Source organism: Furipterus horrens, unplaced genomic scaffold (assembly GCF_987537825.1).
Source record: "Furipterus horrens unplaced genomic scaffold, mFurHor1.1.pri manual_scaffold_13, whole genome shotgun sequence".
Classification (NCBI taxonomy): domain Eukaryota; kingdom Metazoa; phylum Chordata; class Mammalia; order Chiroptera; family Furipteridae; genus Furipterus; species Furipterus horrens.
In genome coordinates, this window is record NW_028327183.1 from 24,006,384 (window position 1) to 24,019,545 (window position 13,162).

Here is a 13,162-nt window from a genome sequence, read left to right on the forward strand (position 1 = left end):
CAGATACCATGTCACTCCCGAGTCGGACTGCACAGCCATTCCCGGCGGTGCAGATAGACTCTTAAGAAGCTACACCATCGTCTCTCGAGATGGACGGCTGCCGACGATGACATTCTACACCTGAAACTAATATAATGTTATATATTAATCATACAGCAATTTAAAAAATCATAATTCAGGTACAAATAAATAACTGATGTGTGTATACCAAGACAACAAAAGAAAAGAAAAGGAGAGTTAGGCCTTGGAATCTCTTGGTTGGCCATTATCTACTAAATTGATAGAAGTGTTTAACCTGGTAAGTGATAAGCTATTGAGAAAGAAAACGAGAGAGTCAGCTCCTGTGTTTTCATTTACCCCGTGGTATCCTCCTGCCATATGGTTGTTCATCTCAGAGGGAGCTGCAGGAATAGGTGCCAACAAGTCCCCGCCGCCGGTCAGGCCCCTGTCAACTGGCAATGATTTTCATTCACTGCCAAGTGGGTTCTACATTTGAACCAGTGACCTGGGAAGAAAGTCTCCATAGCCCATTAACAAGTTCTTTCCTGAGTTCCTCGCTTCCTGAATTAACACCGTTTCCAATAAAACTCCACTTTTGTCATTGAATCTGTCAACATGCCCACAAATCCCTGATGGGTGAAATTAATTTGAACTACAGAGTTGGATATTCAAGCTCAAAAGCGCATTCTTCAGAAATAGCCAATATTTCAGGCATTGATTCATTTGAAATCATGGCCTCAGTTTCCCTCATGGAGCTTGGGCAGGGGCGTGGGATACATACAGCTACACAAGGCAAATATTAACTGCTTCAAATTCAAATTTTTTATGGTTTCAAGTAGAAGAACCCTGTGTACTGGTGACCATAACTTTTAGAGATTAAAAACAGAATGTCTCCGGAGAACCCTTTCTCTGACCAGGCTACCGTAAAGTGAGATCGCATTAAGAAAACAGTTTCGTAGCATGTCAAGCCTGACTTTATTTACTTGTTTGTTTGTTTATTTATTTAACTCTCCTGTCAACCATAAACCCACTGTGAGTAGCAGAAGCTTAAGCTTCCTGTGGTAGGAAATAGATTATCTCGTACTTTCTATCTCACGAACATCTGCACAGTTCAAACCTTGTTGGGAGCCCAACATATTTTCTTAAACTTTGATAGTAGTGGCAATGAACCGGCCCAGAAAATGACTAGATGGTGCATGGAGCTAAGTTGAGCACATTCTTTGAACTCAAAGGCAGGAAGGTGTGGTGGAGAGGGAGGGAAACCGTTGGTTTCTGTCATGAGTTCAGTGATAGAGAGTCTGAGCGCTTGTGACCTGTCCCAGATTCCCAGGGTCAATTTTCTGTGGTTTCATATACACACAAAAGATACAAGCACATTCATCTAGGACTCAACAGGATCCACATTTTGTTACAGAACACATTTCAGCCGTGAGGAAAGGTGAGAGGGGCAGGTGAGGGGTGGGTTTCAGAAAAGAGTCAAGACAGTTACAAGTCAACAGAAATAGGTGTCGAAGTGTCAAATGTTAAAAATAACTATATATATTCAATTAATTCATTAAGCAAATTTGCATGTGCTATGTCTCTGTGAAGAAGGCAAGCTCTGCAGTCAAAGACCTGAGCTTAAGATTTTGGCTTTCCTTTGCCAACTCTATGTTCTTAGGGCTGGAAGCGAAGCTTTCTGACTTGCCCCTCGTCGGGTGTGCAGTAAGAACCCTAAAGCCTTAGACATGGGTTGCTGTGTAGGTTAAACGCAGCACATAATGGACCTACTACAGTGACCACCACATGCTAGACACTCGATAGATGGCTTTTGCTGCATTCCCAGTGTGTCATCATCATCATCACAAGCAAACATGTCCATGACACTGCCTTATGGGTTATAGAAAACTCTAGAAGGGGTCAATCAAGATGATGGTTTTTAGCTGTAAGTATTCCTGATTCCTGTTTTCCATGCCCTGGCTGGTTTGGCTCAGTGGATTGAGCGTCGGCCTGCGAGCTAAGTGTCGCTGGTTTGATCTTCCAGTCAGGGCACATCAGAGAAGGAAAACTCTGACTCCAAAAAACCTCCGCTGCCTTGCGGCATACCTCTTCAGGGGAAAGGCTAAGGGAGTAAACCCCGACAGAAAATCCGGAGCCGGAGTCCCTAAGGCGGTTTGACGTTGTAGTCAACACCGGCAACTCCTGCGGCGCACCTGAAGCCAAGCTGTATTGACTCCGTCTTTCCCTTGGACCCTTCAGCTGCGAAGAGAGGGGGGGTCTGCTGCATGGGCAACAGCAGACCCTCCATATCACCCTGCCCAGGCTCTGTAGCTTCAGCTTCACTGGAGAGGACACTCCAGCGTCATCACAAGATGTCGATTCAACACGGGAGGAGACAGATACCGTGTCACTCCCGAGTCGGACTGCACAACCGTTCTCGGCGGTGCAGATAGACTCTTAAGAAGCTACACCATCGTCTCTCGAGACGGACGGCTGCCGACGACGATTCCTGATTCCTTGCCCAAGGGCCTTCTTAGGACACTTCAGGGCAGGTCAGAAATGCCAGGGTCTTAACACCCTGGGAATAGCTGCAACAGATGGGAGTTGGAGGACAAATACCCTTCAGCTTCTTTGTTCCTGGGTGGGATAATGGAAGTGTGCTGTACACGGTCTCACAGCAGCCCACCCAGTGGACTGAGCCCCAGTTGCCCACACCAGTAGCCTACACACTTACGCACCCTACTTTGGCTTTCTTGCCTCCTGACAAAGTTGCCCGTTTTCCTACCATTGCATCTGAGGCCAATTCCCAAATAATTGCACCGTAATCCTTGTCTGCTCTTGGGGGAACCCAACCTAAAACACTTTCATTAAGTACCTCATTTTCAAGCTCTCAACCGGAAGTTGTCATATGAGCAATCAGCCAGATCCCAAATCAGCAGATCCCAAATCAGCACTGACAGTTCAGAGTGTCTGACTTTGTGACTTCAGGTGTGGGCTCCTATTTGAAAAGTACTTTGTTTTCTCTGCTCAATGAATCTTAATACACATGGCTTGTCTTTCCAGGCCACAGAGTATTTTTCTTGTTCAGCTACCCTGAGGATATGTGACTATCTTTAGGAGAGGCACCCATCTTTGACATCCAAAGATCTACTTAATATATATAACACGTCCTATACTTTAAGTCAGATCATCCCAGACATACCTTCAAAACTCAGTGAAAATCCATCTAGCATCTAGCCAGTTCACATAGTATAATAGCAGACACTTACTTTTATTAATAGAAATATAAACTATCCAATTGAAAATTGATTTTCCTTTCTCCATAAAGTATGTATGGAATACAAATGACCTTCCAGATTTTTTTTTAAACCTAGGCAGAAGAAATAAAATAATGACCCAGAAAGAGCAACTGAATAAACTTAATCAGGTTTATAATGTAAGATGAGTGAATTTAATGGTGCCTGAGTTAGAAATATTTGCCACAGCTAGATTGACACTATCTAATGCCATTGCTAAGAAGATGAATTTCAATGACCTCACAGTTTTGTTTTAAAATAATTATTGCTCTTTGCATGTATAATTGTCATCTGGGCAATTAGAACCTAAAATAATGTCTTCACTGGTCCCTCTCTGTAGTCTGGGTAGCAAAGCCAAGGCAACAGTCTTAGCTAGAGTGATGCCCAGAAATGGCACATGGAGGCAGCATCTTGATTTTAGTTCTGTTTTGAATCAGTGATCTAGGTCTTAGTTTGTGCACTGACTCTGAACCCGTATAAGCCATGTAATCTTAGCTTCCTGAGCTCCTGTCTCTGTCAACAGGGATGAAGTCCGACTTCACAGGACAGTCCTGAGTTTCAATGAGATAAAATGTATATAATCACTCTGTAAACTGTGTACACACTAGATAGTCAGTGAATGCTTTTATTATCTCAGGTGATCTTCCCAATTGCTCTATAAGCTAGGGAGGGCAGATTAGTGTTTCCTTTTCACAGATGAGAAACTGGGAGTTACAAAGGTTAACTCACTGTGGCTAGTGCCTGTCAGAGGTCAGGCCAGCAGTCCTCCTCCTCCTCCAGTTCTGAGATGACCCCCTTTTGTCTCCACAGTAATTCTAGAGCTTTCCTGAGCACTAAATCCAGCTGGGGAAGCTTGTTAAAAATGCAAGTTCCTATTCTTTCCTGTCAACCCTCCTCCCACCCCAAAGATACTGTCTGAGTAGACCTGAAATTGGTTTCAGGAACCTTCATTTTTAATCACCCCTTTAGCTCACTCTGCCTCAGGAAGGAAGTCATGAGCCACACTCAGCTGTTACAACATATTGTCCAGCAGAATGAATTAAGTTCAATAAGGACAATCCTTTGGAATTGAAGAAAGTTTCTATTTGCTGGTATAAAGGAAATTAGTAAAGATAATAATAACAGTTAATATTAATTGAGTCCGTAATAAGTACCAACCACCATGCTAAATACAGGATAGGGCAAAAGTAAGTTTACAATTGTCCATACAGAAAACGATACAATAATTAATAAATGATAATATGAGAATGAATTCTGTGTTTTGTGTACTCACAACTGTAAACCTACTTTTGCATGTATTTTATGTATGTTATCTAAATGGATCTTTATAGAAACCCTCGTGCCCCTGCGTTGTGCAACTCTGTGCAGTTAATGCTATTACCCTCGATTTTATGGTGAAACATCTGATCTCAAAGGCAGTAAATAAGTTTCCAACAGTTTCCTATATAATAAAGAGCAATGAAGTGCCTTGAACCCAGGTTTGTTAAACTTCAAACCCATGCAATTAGTCTTTTCATTCTAGAGGAAACAAATAAATGACGAAGGGGAAAGACTCTTATACAAATCGAGTCTAATCCTGGCAAAGTCACACCATAGTTGAACCAATTCAAAAAGAGCTATGGCTGACTTGAGATACATTCTGTAGTCTGGCTTATTCCATTCATCGTTAGGGGCCCAGTCCTGTGGTTTTGGCCCTCAGGCTTGAGGTGGTCTCTTCTCTGTTGCTGAGTAACAAATTACCCCAGCGTGGCAGTTTAAAACAACAGCACGTATTACCTCATGCAGTTTCTGAGGGGAAGGAACTGGAGAGCAGCGTGGCTCAGCACCTCTTGGAAGGTCACGGGCAGGCTGTAGGCTGGGGCTGCCCTCGTCTGAACGTTTGACAAGACTGGAGAATGTGCTTCTGGGACAACGCACTCAGGTGGCAGTTGGCAGCACACCTCAGTTCCTCACCGGGAGGACCTCTTCACAGGGCCACTTGAGGGTCCTCACAATATGGTAGCTGGCTTTGTCTAGAGCAAGTTGTCCAGAGGATCAAGACAGAAGTCACAGTGCCCTTGTATGGTCCAGTCTCACCTCTGCTTCATTCGGTCAATTAATAGTGAATCACTAATTCCAGTCCACATGCAAGGGAGAAGATCTAGGCTCTTGCTGAAAGGGAGTATCAAAAAATCCATGAACCAATCATAGGGCTGGTTCCCCTGACAACCTGGGGCATTAAGTCACCTAATTAAGATAACAAAAGATAACAACTTTATCTCCCCATTTAAGAAATTCCAAGGGTTCAGAAGCTCTGCTAGAAATGCAGAGAAGACCAAATATACCTATTACTTATTGTAAATCACAATATCACAATTATCTATTCCTTAACTGGCTACAATTTATTTTTTTGCACCTCAATATTTTTTATTTCAAAATTGATTATAAGCTGGAAAAAAATGTCCATATGTTATGTTTTTACAGGAAGGCAATGTAACATAATTGCAAAGACACAGGTCTTGGATTCCAATTCTGCCACATAGTTACCCATCTGCTCAGCCTGACAACATGATGGCCTGATCTCGGTGCTGGGAACCATTTATTTATCTCTAGGCCGGACGTGTGTTAGGTTCTGGCAACGTGAGCTCCATGATTCAATGAATCTTAGAGCCTAGCTGGTCACTGGTATGTATCAAATAATTACCCAAGTAAGTTTATGATTATGGACGAAGCATTGAAGAAAAGGAACCTGATGTCCTGAGAGTGTCCAACTAGGAGATTAACGAGGTTTGTGTGGAAGACACATCATTCCACACAGTGAGAAAGGCATGTGCAAATGCCTGGAGCACAAGGAGTATGGCACAGAGCGGTGGGGAAAAGAGCATTAAGCTCTACTAGAGATGTAGGCAGGGCTGACACCTGTAGGCTATTTTAGGTCAAATGCATACGTTAGGTCTTCCTCCTAACCGGTTTGTAGAGATCGCTGAGTCCTGGACTTGCACTGTAGCACAGAAAACAGAAACTTAAACCATTTAGCGAAAGCAAAGTATGTTGTCATGGCTATGAGAGGGCATAGCCAGGGTCCATGCTAATCAGTCCCTGTGATGTCCTCCTGGGCAACGTCACCAACCTCTTGCACTTTCATGAAGGTCTTGAAATGTCTATGATCTTATTTGAGCATCTTGGGTTGCTACCTTGTCCACAACGACTTGGAAGCAAATCTTCACATTTTCCAGAATAATTTTATGCTTACCTGGAGCTTTCAACTTTGTTAGGTCTCCCTTCTCATCCCTAAACTCAACTATGCCGCTGAGGTTCTGCTCACGCACATTCCAGCTCTGTTAAAATGATGAAGGGCCCAGGGCTGAGCACTGGACTTCCAGAGGGTGCAGGCACTCAGAGTAGATGCCTGTTTGTTTAGAAGTTCTTGGTTTGAGTGGCATCTCAGCTAGAAACCCTATTAACCTCTGGAAATCTAACCAAAAAACCTATTTATTTATACATAAGCTGATTCTTTTTCTTTCTTTTTTTGTCGGGGGGGTGGGGGTTTGTGGATATACGTGTCTGTGCTGTACTGTGCTAACCCTCTGAGCATCGGCTGCAAGTCAGGAAGATTTGCAGCTTATGAAGTTGAAATCTTTAACGGCAAAATAATAACAAAAGCAATAATAATGAAGAACTGTCGCCCCTCCCCCCACAGCAGGGTTGTCTGCTCGATTAGGAGTGGTTCCATTTTGATTTTCCAAGCTTGCTGCAAATGGGCCTGAATCGGAGTTGATTTCCCATCATAATTGCTTTCTGCGTGAAGAAGTCTTTTCCAGAACCCTTTGCTGCTGTTTTAATGGGAAGCCTGTCTATTTGTATGTTAATAGTTTCCTCTAGGTTATTGGGCTTGTCGATGGAAGAGTCCAAATCAGATGCTTTGCTATTTGCAAGGTTTTACTATTAATCTCTGATTTTTTGTGCCAACACGAAGCCATTTCAGCCTCCTCTGCTCTAAATCCTCTTAAAGAAAGCATGAGGTGAGGAGTGACGACATGCTTTCTTTCATGAAGCACAGTTATGCCAATATACCTGCAACTTGCTGGCTCCCTGGAACCCTGGTGTCCAAATAGTTCCACAAGTGAATTTGCTCAAGAGAGTGCAGTTCCAGGCTCACCTCTGGGGGCTTTGCTGAGTAAGATCACCTGTGCCAGGTGAGTGATCTTTGCAGCAACGGCCAGGTGGCTCAGTTGGTTGGAGCGTCATCCCATACACCAAAAGGTTGCGGGTTTGATCCCCATTCGGGGCACATACAGGAGGCAACTGATCGATGTTTCTCTCACATCGATATTTCTCTCTCTCTTTCAAATCAATAAACATATCCTCAGGTGAGGGTTTCAAGAAAAATAACTCAGTGCTAGAAATGGAACAGGCCAGCCTTTAAATCCAGACTCTGCACAAAATAACCTTGTAATATGTAGCCAGTCTCAACTTCTCTAGTTTTCAGTCCCCTCGTTGTTAAAAAGGAAACAAACAAAAGCAGGATTCTTTTGTATTATTTATCTCTTATTTTTTGTGATATCTACTACTATCATCTCCCTGAAGATACCTAATGATCGGCAAACAGTAGCCCTCTGATATACAATTGTTAAAACTCAGAAACTCAGAATCTGGTCATCATAATTCATCTACCCATTGCTTACTTTGTCCATCAGGGTGGGGATTTTCATTTCCTCTGCTTTCTGTTGCTTCTCCCCAGTGCCTAGAACAATGGCGTGCCCATAGTAGGTGCTTACTGAGTAGTTCCTGACAGAATGACTAACTGGATTCAGTCAGCACATGCTCATTGAACATCTAGTGTGTCCTAGTACTTCAGTCAAACAGCAGGACCTTAGGAATGAAAATACGTTGTCCTCATTCCTGAGAGCTCTTAACCTTTGAGTGGTGGGGAGTTGGAGGTCATAGAGACAGAGCTATATGTAAATAATTACAACAATGAACAGTTTCTTAAAAGCAGGATCTGAGAGAAGTATCATAATCAGAATTTCCTGGAGCATGTGTTAAAAATACAGATCTATTTGGCCAGTAGATCTGATGAGCATGTACAGGTCATCCACTGTGACATAAAAGCTACTGAGAAATAAATGGATAATCAAATTGAAGATGATCTCTAAATCAACATGAGAAGGAAACTGAGACAGAAACAGACAGGAAGGACCATGAGTTCAGGAAGTTTTTTTTTAAGTGTATTTTATTGATTATGTTGTTACAGTAGTCCCCATTTGTTTTCCCCTTTGCTCCCCTCCACCCAGTACCCCCTTTCCCTCCAGAAATCTCACCCCCCTTAGTTCATGTCCATGGGTTGTGCATATAAGTTCTTTGACTTCACCCTTTCCTATATTATTCTAAACTCCTCCCTGTCTATTGTGGACCAACCAATTATGCTTCTTAATCTCTGCACCATTTTCCCATTTCTCCCCCTTCCCCCTCCCAGCTGATAACCCTCCAAATGATCCCCATACCTATGATTTTGTTCCTATTCTGGTTTGCTTAGTTGGGTTTTGTTTCTATTTTTTAGATTCAGTTGTTGACAGTTGTGAGTTTGTTGTCATTTTAGTGTTTATAATTCTTATCTTCTTTTTCTTAAGTCAATCCCTTTGACATTTCATATAATAATGGCTTGGTGATGATGAACTCCTTTAGCTTTACCTTGTCTAGATAGCACTTTATCTGCCCTTTCATTCTAAATGATAGTTTTGCTAGATAGAGTAATCTTGGTTGTAAGTTCTTGCCTTTCATCACCTTGAGTACTTCTTGCCAGTCCCTTCTTGCCTGCAACGTTTCTTTGGAGAAGTCACCTGAGAGTCTTATAGGCACCCCCTTGTAGTTAACTCTCTGCTTTTCTCTTGCTGCTTTTAAGATTCTCTCTTTATCTTGAACCTTTGGCATTTTAATCATGATGTGTCTTGGTGTGGTCCTTTTTGGGTCTAGCTTCTTTGGGATTCTCTGTGCTTCCTGGACTTGTATGTCTATTTCCTTTGCCAGATTTGTGGAGTTTCCCTTCATTATTTTCTCATATAAGTTTTCAATTTCTTGCTCTTCCTCTTCTCCTTCTGGCACCCCTATGGTTCAGATGTTGGCATGTTTAAAGTTGTTCCAGAGGTTCCTAAGCTTCTCCTTGTTTTTTACAATTCTTGCTTCCTCATTCTGTACTGGTTGACTGTTTTTTTCTTCCTTATGTTCCAAATCATTGATTTGAACCCCGGTTTCCTTCCCTTTATTGTTGGTTTTGTGTGGATTTTCCTTTGTTTCATTTAGCATAGCCTTCACGTCTTTCCTTATGAGTTTGCCATATTTAAGCATATCCGTCAAGCTTGTGAGCATCTTTATCACCAGTGTTTGGAACTCTGCATCTGTTAGGTTGACTATCTCTTCATCTGTTAGGTGGGCTATCTCCTAGCTGCTTAGTTCTCCCACTGAAACCTTGATCTGTTCCCCATTTTGGGCCATAGTTCTCTGTCTCCTCATCTTGACAGGTTCCTGTGTTTGTTTGCTTTTGTGTCTTAGGTAGAGCTATCACTCCTGTTATGTTGTTAGGGGTCCAGAAACTTTTTAAAAGTAATTTGTGCACTTTCCATAGTGAATCCAATATGTTATTCATCTCTCTCTATTTTTTATGGACACAAACTGGGGCACAATATCGGTCAAGTGGATGTTTAGGTGGGGTGGGCCCGAGAGAGGCAGGGTTGGGGAGGTATAGGGACTAAGAGTCCAGGATTTTCCAGGCTCCCTGTGACTTTGCCCACATTTTAGAACCTCCCAAGTCTTAGGTTTATCATGTACTAATAATATAAATATTAGGTGTGGATAATAATAAACATCTCCCAGGGCTGATATAAAGTATATATAGAGCTTGGCATACAGTGGGTGCTTAGTGAAGGATAGGTAAATAATGTGAAATGGTATCAGGGGTAGAAGTCATTATATAAACATAATTTCATTATCCCCCAGGAGCTCAGCCTGGAAACTTCCGAATCACATTCTTTATTTAGAATAATTTTGGCCTGGAAATAACTGAAACTGGGGGTTCCCCCAAAAGCTGTGGACTTATGTGAGATGGCAAAGGCTTGTCACTCTAGCGGCTCAGCTTACTGCAATGCCACAGAGTGACCAGTGGGAAACAGGTGCCCTGGGGGGGCCTCTTTCCTAGGACCTGGTTTGGCTGTCCTAACTGCTGTCCCTCAGCCCAGAACTATGCTCCTTTCCTACCAGGAAGGTGTCAGGAGGGGCCAGGCCTGACCCTCAGAGGCCCTTCCCTGAGAGCAGCCCTGAGCCAGTCACCCCACCTGACTCACAGCAGGGGCGGGGCACATCAGTGAGGCATGGGCGTTCCAGGTAAGGATGAGCCTGTTGTGACAGAGCCCCCAGATTCAGTACTGAGTCATCCCCAGCCCCCTCTTCCCTTCCCAACCTCCCCTCTGGACCTGACTATGCCCGTTTCTGGGAAGGAGTTGGGCAATGTTTGCTCAGATCTACTGTGGCAGCCACAGCCCAGAAAGAGTTAAATCATTGGCCCTGGAGTCAGGCAAGGAGGGTGCTGGGTTTCTGGAACCCCCTCAGTCCCTGACAAACAGGGCAATTTGTACCTAAAGGGACAGGATGCTAGAGAGGACAGGTGCCTCTCCTCAGAGCGGCTAACTTGTGAGGACATGCTGATGCCTGATATTTATATGGTTGAGTGCTCACTGTGTGCTTCGCTCTACTACCTAGTTCCTTGTTTAATCCTCACAGGAATCCCACGAGGCAGGTACTACGATGTTCCCCATTTCACCAATGAGTAAACTGAGTCACAGAATGAGTGAGCAAGTCTGTGAAGTCATGGGGTGGGGAGTGCCACTGTCAGTATGAGAATCTTGGCAGTCTGGGTCCGGACTGAGCCCAGCCTGCATTTATTGCCTAGATCACAGACACGCGTGCACACGCACACACGATTCCCACATGGCACAGGGTTGCAGGAAATCGCATTTCAAAGAAGCCCTGGTCAGCAGTCAAGAATAACTAAAAATAAAGAAATTGGGGTCTTTTCTTTTGTCTCCTGAAGACCCTGGAGAACTCAGCTCATGCCCTTTCTTACAGTTCCTTGCACCTGATCCACAGTTACTCCAGGCCCTTTGCTTTCTAAACTTGCAAGGCTCCCTCTCCCTTCTTTTCCTCTTCCTTTATTATTCTCCCTTTTGCTTTAAAAGCACTCCCTTCCTTCCCATTACTCAGCCCCTCTAGAACAAGCTCTGCCCAGGGGCTGCTCTAACTGGGAGAAGAGCCACCCTCCCCCTCCCTCTGGCAGTCTCTCCTGGCCCCTTCTCCTCCCCCACACTTCCCCATGCTTCACCCCTCACTAAGACCCAGGCAGGCGGAGACAGACCTTTCCTTAGCAGTCAGAGGAGAGAAGATGCTGAGCAGCCAGGACAAGATTCCTCTCAGTACTCGGTGAGAAGTGGGAAGACAGGGAACCCTCGCCCTTTGAACTGTCTGTTCCCTAACCTTTGGTCAGCTGCCTCTCCCCCCATGGCTGAGCCATAGAATTTCCCTCCAGCCCCTGCCAGGACCCTGGAGCCTAGGAAATGCCCTCAGACCCCATACCGGCACCTCCATTTCAAACCCACTTGCTCGCCCCTGGTGCCTGTGCTGTCATTCCTGGTGTCTGACTTCCTGCAGAATCCTTCAATGGGACATTTGGCTCCTTTTATTTACTTGATGCTGGATTCCATCTCCTTCCAGGGCCAGTGTTCTGAATCTTGAATGTGCATTAGAACCAACACTTGGGGTCCTATTGCATTACTCTGCTGCCCAGGTTCCCTGTCACACCTGTTAATTCAGTCTCCCTGGTGGTTCTGATGTACAGTTAGTTATGACTGTGGAGCCTGCTACACTCAAGCCATTGACCTTGTACACAGGTTCAGGATCCCTGAGACCACTCATGAGGAAATAAATTCAGTAATACCCACGCCTTGTGCATATGTATAGCTATAGCATTGAGAAAAAATGCACAGAATGAGGGTGGGGTCCCTTGGCACACATTTGTTGAGTGTCTCCTGGAAGCCAGACACTGTGCCAGTGTTGGAGTTACTAAATTTTATAGAACATGGTCTCAATCCTTGCACAGATAAAAGCCGAGGTAGAGAGGTGGCCATATGAGCAATAGCAAGAACAGAACATTAGAATTCAGTATGATGTTGGTCACTGTGGCTCATGGATCACAGGACTGTGGCAGAGGGGTGCTGGGAGAAGCCAGGGGACACTGTGTGGGTGCAGAGGACCAGCAGATGCATCAGAAATGACAGAGCCATGAACCCCACCCACAGAGAAGGAAGAGTGCTGGTGCTTCAACCAACATAGTCCCTTGTGTGGTTTTCCGGGTCAGCGCTGTGCTAGGTGCACACCTACAAGTAGAGTAGGACACACACAGGACCCAGCATGCTGCAGGCAACAGACACAGAAGATGAAATTGCACCTGCAATCATTATCATTACTATGAAGGCCAGGGTATTACGGAATCATAAAACAGGCGATCTGATGGGGGGATCTCAGAGGGTCTCCCTGGGGAAGTGACATTTAAGCTGGTACCTAAATGCTGAGCAGGAATTATTCAGATGGAGAACAGACACAGCACAAGGGCTCCCAAGCAGAGGGAGCCGAGTTACAAAGAAACAGTGACGGGAACATGTCACACCAGATGGAGGGGACATGGCATGGGCATGTGAAGGATGGCATGAGCATATGAAGGAGGGAGGCAGATGGACAGGTAGACTGGGGCAGGTGACATAGAGACCAGAAGCTGGGCTGACTTTCCTGCAGGCAATGGAGAATTAAAGACAGTAGATGCTATGCTCACCATTCTTACAGAGTCAACAAAAATGCAAAACTTT